This window comes from Nannospalax galili, unplaced genomic scaffold (assembly GCF_000622305.1).
Source record: "Nannospalax galili isolate Female #2095 unplaced genomic scaffold, S.galili_v1.0 scaffold853, whole genome shotgun sequence".
Taxonomy (NCBI): domain Eukaryota; kingdom Metazoa; phylum Chordata; class Mammalia; order Rodentia; family Spalacidae; genus Nannospalax; species Nannospalax galili.
The window spans coordinates 413238-419648 of NW_008332825.1; the positions used below are offsets into that span (position 1 = coordinate 413238).

A 6411-nucleotide genomic window follows, 5' to 3' on the forward strand; every position below is an offset into this window, starting at 1 on the left:
CGCCCCGGAAAGGGAACCCGGGGGGAGTGCCCGGCCCCGCGCCCTCCTCCGCCGCTGCGCCCGGGGGCCCGCGCAGCATCCCCGCTGGTCCTCCGCGCAGCCCCGCGGCCCCCGCCTGACCTTCCCGGGAGCCGCCCGCCGCGATCGCCGCCCTTTCCCTTCGCCGGCGCCTCCATTGTCAGCCGTGCACCCCGGAGGCCCCTGCCTCGCGCCCTGGGCCCGGTACAGCCCGCATCCCCCGCCCTGCCCCCTCGGCTCCGGGGCACCTCCCTCCTCCCTGCTCGGCGCCCGGAGCTCCCCATCCTCCGTGCTCCGGGCTCCCTGCACCACAGGCCGGGCCGGGCAGTCTCTGGACCACGCATCCCGCCATCTCCCTCCTCCCTCTCCAACGATGCCCGGGCCCCTAGCCTGCTGCAGGAATCTTTCGGCGTCTTTAGCAACCCCCACCCCCCTTTATCTCCTGAGGAAGCAAGTTGGGCAGATCGATTTATTAATTTCTTTTGCAGAGGTGGTTCGGCGACCAGGGGTGCACCCGCAGCGGCAGAAGGGGGAGGCGCCCTGGCTCTCTCCGGCCCCTGCACTGCCGGGATAGAAGGTTTTGTTTCCAGACCCCCCGGAGCCCCAAACAATAATGCCATGGGCATGGCTGGCTCACCTGGTGCTGCGCCGCGGGCTCCGGGCGCCCGGTGGCCTGTGCGCCCCAATCCCCGGCCGCAGGTTCAGCCCGCGCCGAGCCGGTGCCGGGCAGGACTCTTTGCCTTTCTTTGGGTTTTATCTGTGCGTGTCAATGGCGGCAAGCGGCAGTTCTCTGGGCCGCGGATAGTAGCGGGGGGAGGAGGAGGAGGGAGAAGGGATTGCTCCTTCTCCACATAACCACCTCTAGGAGGAGTCGCTCAGCCTCATCCCCCGCCAGCCCTGGCTCGGCGACGGGTCCGGGGGCTTTCGGTAGGTTTGATGAGCTATTGTCCTTGTGCAACGTTAATGATGAAACCGCTAGGCCTCCGCCTAGCGGAGCTGTAGGATGTGCGGACCAGGTTTTCCCTAGAGCTGGGGAGCGAGGCCCTGTGGTCACCAGAGTCTCCTGTTAGGTGGATTCACCTTTGCTGGGGGAAAAAGGTGTGGGTGTTCAAATGCCAGTTCTGGTGAATGCCCAAAGTCCACCTTTGATGCTCTCCTGTCTTGAAAATATTACCAAAGACATGACTGTCCATCATCACTGGGGAGCTCATGCATGGCGGTCACAGCCACAAGAATTCAGAATTTATACCCGTGTTTGTTGTTTTTTTTGTTTATTTTTTTAATAAACGAAGACTCATTTAGAATCTGTTGTTGCATAATATTTGGAATAGCAAATGTGTGTTTTAATGGGTAAAGACTGAGCACACGGACATCGTTTTTAATTGGGTTGCTTTAATGTGCAATCTCCCAACAGGTATTGAGGTTAGCACAAAGATATTATCTGAAAGAGCAGTTTTTAATTAGTTTCTAGAAAATTCATTGTGATGGGGGCGTGGTGGACAGTATCAGGTGTGTGACAAAGAGCTTTAGTAGTTGGTCCCTGTGGAAATGTGGTTCTTTTGTCCTGTGAAGCGTTGCTAAGGGCTCATGGCTCCAGGGCCAGTCAGATGAATGTATTTCTGATGGTAGTGCTAACTTGAATGAACCATCCATGTTTCCTCAGATTTCTCTTTGAAGAATCACAGGAGTCTGAGAGACAATCTTTTGATCTCTTCCCCCCAAAAAGAGAAACCCAGGTTAAAACAGAATTCTTCAGCATTGGCCAAATGGATGTTTTCCAGACCAGTTACCATTTGAAGATGTTTACTGTCAGAAACTTGTAGTTTTGGCAGTGGGGGCCATTGGGGTGACCGAAAGCCTGTGGTCCACCGGTAGGAAGAAGCTAAATGCCCACAGCCAGTAGCTCTGTACCATTTCATGGTGACTGTGGCTCGCGTTTACAGCTACTGCTTTAGATTGGACATGTGTGTTTTAAGTGTGTTTGCTGAGAAACCAGCCATCTCTCTACCTGATTCCCCAAATCATGCATGCATCATTTGCAAAGAAATTTTAATTTCCTGTGTTGTCTCAAAGTCCCTAGGACGCCACAGCCTGAGTCCATGGGACAACCTTCATTTTCCTGCCTAACCCTTTAAGCTTTCTGCACATGACCTTTCTGCTCTTGTTCTGGAGGTCCTTGCCAGGCCAGAAATCCAAGCAGGACAGAGCCCTCCTTTCCTGAGCTGTATTTAAAGGATTTCAAATGACTCCTTGAGATATCTCCTAAGGGGCATCTTTTCCTCTTCTCAGAGGAAGTGCCCATCTTCCTTCTTATTTTTTCATCAAAAATAATCTTCAGACCAACATTCAAGAGAGTTCCAGTACCTTTCAAGAGTGCTTGAAAGATAGACCTGTCCCTCAACCAACCACACTCACTGAATTGTAATTGAATAATTCATCAGTGTACAATAGAGTCACATTCTTTCTGTTATTTCAAAGAAAAATGTACATGTGGTCATTTTTACTTGATTTTTGTTTTCTTTTCCTTATTCTGTCTCTCTGTCTCTCTCTTTTACACATGGTCTCATGTAGCTCAGGCTGGCCTTGAACTTCATCTGTAGTTAAGGATGACCTTGAACTTTTTTTTTTTTTTGAGACAGGATCTCCCTGTAGCCCCAGTTGGCTTGGAACTCACTGTGTAGACCAGGCTTGTCTTGATCTCACAGAGCTTTGCCTTCCTCTGCATCCCGAGTGCTAGGATTAAAGGCATGCACCACCACCCCTGGCAACCTTAAACTCTTGCTCCTCCTGCCTCAGCCTCCCAGAGATGGGGATTGTAGGCTTTATGTGAAATGTCTACAATTTTCTCATTCTTGATTATGTGCTCTTCTGAGAAAGGATGAGCTAAGAAATTTATGTCCAGAACCTCTCATTTCATTCTGGGTAGTTTCTTCAGGTAGAGATGCTCCTCCCATTTAAGATGGAGTCGTGTCCCTGTAAACACAGTGTAAGTCAAAAATAAGACAAAAAGACAGGGTACTGGGCTAGAGAGATGGCTCAGTGGTTAAGAGCATTGCTTGCTATTGCCGAGGACCTGGGTTCAATTCCTAGGACCCACATGTCAGCTAACAATTGTCCAGTTCCAGGGGAATCCAACTCCCTCTTCTGACCTCCCGATGGGCATTGTACGATACACTGCACTTACACACTTCCAAGCAATAACCTCAGACACATAAAATAAGAATTGAAAAAAAAAGGCAGGGCACCTAATCTGCTAAGCCATGGTGTCCTGTGGGCCTGCCATACTCACTTACCTGGCTGATTGGGAGTGATGGGTCCTTGATGCTGCCCAACTCTCAAAAGAGGACTGTGTTGTACACCACTAGCACAGGAAGAAATGGAGATCCAAAACTCCAAGAATGGCTTCTGTTGAATGCTGCTGCTTTCCATATAGCTGAGAAATTGCAAGTCCAGGACCAGCTGTGAATGATGCAGTCACTTAGAATCAAGGAGGCATCAGCTTCACAATGCTTGCCACGGAAGGGATCATAGGGGCCACCTGGTCTACATCCTTCATGAGTCAGGTACTGGGGTAGATGCAGTGGTCTAGCTCAGGCCTCCCAGGGAATCAGTGACAAAGCCAGCATCGAGTTTGGAGATACCCAGACAATTCAGTCTCCATGAATTCTAACATTTTCAGGATGTACAGGGGACAAACCTCCAACTCCCAACACACAGATGGAGTTCAGTGACTCATGTTTAATCGTGGGTTTTAAACACATAAACAAAAATCTAACTCTGAGATGATAGTGTATGTAGTATTGCAGTTTCCTCCAAACTGAAACACTGTCTGGAAGAGGGAGCAGGGGGCCTCATGAGACTGAGGAAAACAAACTTCACATGTCTGGGAAAGATGGAACTTGCAAGATTCACCAGGGTTCCTCTTCAGGGCTCTAGAAGTAGGATGTTAGCATGCCCAACTCAAATCTGTTTTCTTTCTTATAACCCAATATATGATATATGAATTAAGTTGACTTTTATTTTTTATGATTAGTTCTAATTTAGTGCATGATGCTGCTAGTGCTGGTTAGTTTTGATTATCAACTTGACACAACCTAGCATCTCCTGGGTAGAGGAAACCCGATTTGAGGAATTTCCTACATGGGATTGGTTGGCCTATGTGCATGTCTGTGGGGGATTGTCTTGATTGCTAATTGATGGAGGAGGGCACAGCCCACTGTAGGTGGTCCTGGCCTATATAAAAAAGCTAACTATGCATGAGCCAGAGAGGGGGCCAGTAAGCAGCGGTCCTCCATGGCCTCTGCTTCAGGTTCCTGATTGAGTTCCTGCCCTGACTTTGCTCAAGGATGGACTGTGACCTGAAGTGTAAGTCAAATACATCCTTTTCTCGCCTAAGTTGCTTTTGGTCAGTGTTTCATAACAACAGAACAATGTAATTAGAACAGATATATACTACAATGTGTGATGGCTTTTTTTTTAAACCCCTCTAAGATCTAGTGGTTTCTAGTTTTTGCTCCTCCAGTAGGACTGTGTTGATATATTTATATTTGACATATATAAGTATATGTGTGCAATATTTGTACATACAGATTAATATTGTTTAGGTTTCTTGTCTGTTTTTGAAATAAGCTGAGATTCTTGAGTGTCATAAAAACAGATGAGAGTTGGAGATCTAGCTCAAGTGATACAATGCGTGTCTAGCATGCATGAAACGCTGGGTTCTATTCTTAGTATCATATTAACTGGGTATGGAGGTGCACACCTCCTGTAATCTCAGCACTCAGGAGGTGGAGGTGGGAGAATCAGGAGTTCAAAGCCGTCCTTGGCATCATAGTGAATTTAAGGCCAGCCTGGACACATAACACACACACACACACACACACACACACACACACACACACACACACACACACACACTAGTAAAACAGTTTCCTCTGAATTGAAACATTCCCTGGAGGAGGGAGGTCAGGAACCTCAGGAGACTCAGGAGGTAAACTTCACTTGTCTCAGAAGGCTGAAACTTGCAAGATTCACCAGGGCCCCCTCCCCAGGTCTCAAAAAAAGCGGTGAATAACTGCTGGAGGAGAGGCTGAGCAGCCCAAAGGAGATTCTCAGACCTGTTGGAACTGCCTCCAAGTTGTGCAGACAGCTCCCAGGTTGCAGCATTTCCTGAGTCCTCACAGGTGCTGGGGTGGGCTTTGCAGTGATGCAGCTGCTACTGAGTCCTTCCTGGTCCTGTAAGTAGCCCCTTACATATATGCCTGTTAGTAAACAAATAAAAACTTTTGGCTTACCAAGTTGGATTTTTGTGCAGTTGTTTCTGTTGTGGATTCTCTTTCTGTGGTGTGTAGGTGTGTGTGTGTGTGTGTGTGTGTGTGTGTGTGTGTGTGTGTGTGTGTGTTTGGGTCTCCCCAAGAAAAGTCTCTCACACAAACAGATGGAAATCATTGGTTGGAAGCTGTGCTGCTCTGATGTTATATTAATTCCGTCAAGATGCCAACAGCAGAACTCTCATAGCAGCCTGGAGGTCTCGAGTTATGAAACACCAGGCTCAGCAGTATCTCATTATTTTAAGGAAGAAATATGGCTTCTGAAAGTATCTTATAGCTGAGAAAATACTGGCAATTAATCTAGTGAATTCTTCTAAAGCTAGAAACATAAAACCTCTCACGTTGCTACAGTTTAAATAGTGGACATGATTAATATTAAACTTTTATTTCCTTGATCAGTACTGATGGTTTTATGATCTTAATTGTTCATAGAGGAGGATAATACCCTTTTTAGATGGTACCCATATAACAATCACTACAACATCAAACCCATTCTTGGCATCATAGGCTAGAATTCATGTCCTGGTCTAACAAAAGAAACAAAAACGAAATTTATCTTTTTCCATAATAAATCTTGACCTCTGGTTCTGAGGATAGAATTTTCACGAGTTCACATGTACATAGATACATATATAAAGATATATATTACACACAGCTATGCATGAATGTATAGATATTTGCTATGTATTACATGTATATAGTTATAATGTGGGTAATGACTGAGCTTGCAGTAGGATCAGAGTCAAGGCTGGTCTGGATTTTAAAGGAATCTACCAAATATTTAACATTTAAGCGACAAACTATGTTGTAAAGCAAAATGAAATATTTCAGGTCTTTTAGACAAATACACCATCACCCCCAATTATGCAAAGCTGTGGTTAGGAAAACAAGGCACATGGTAAATACCATGGAGTTTAATAGAAACAGAACCTGGGGCTTGGAGGAGCATGCCAGCTGATAGCTTGTTCTAGTCTATGATGCCTTCTGGGAGATCACCCCGTTACCTCTACGCAGGGTTCTTTGTGACTTGTGATGGGAAGTGGCAGCAAACATCTAGAGGATT

The 6411-nt window shown here is 46.8% G+C and overlaps 1 protein-coding gene across 1 annotated transcript in view; it reads right to left on the minus strand.

Annotated features, from left to right (window-relative positions):
• LOC103729722 (core histone macro-H2A.2) overlaps positions 1 to 1266 on the minus strand; it is a 67325-nt gene extending 66059 nt beyond the window's left edge. The window contains exon 1 of the mRNA XM_008827794.1: positions 656 to 1266. The gene's annotated coding sequence lies outside the window, so the exon portion shown is untranslated. The remainder of the gene's footprint in view (positions 1 to 655) is intronic.
• Positions 1267 to 6411: the final 5145 nt, after the last annotated feature.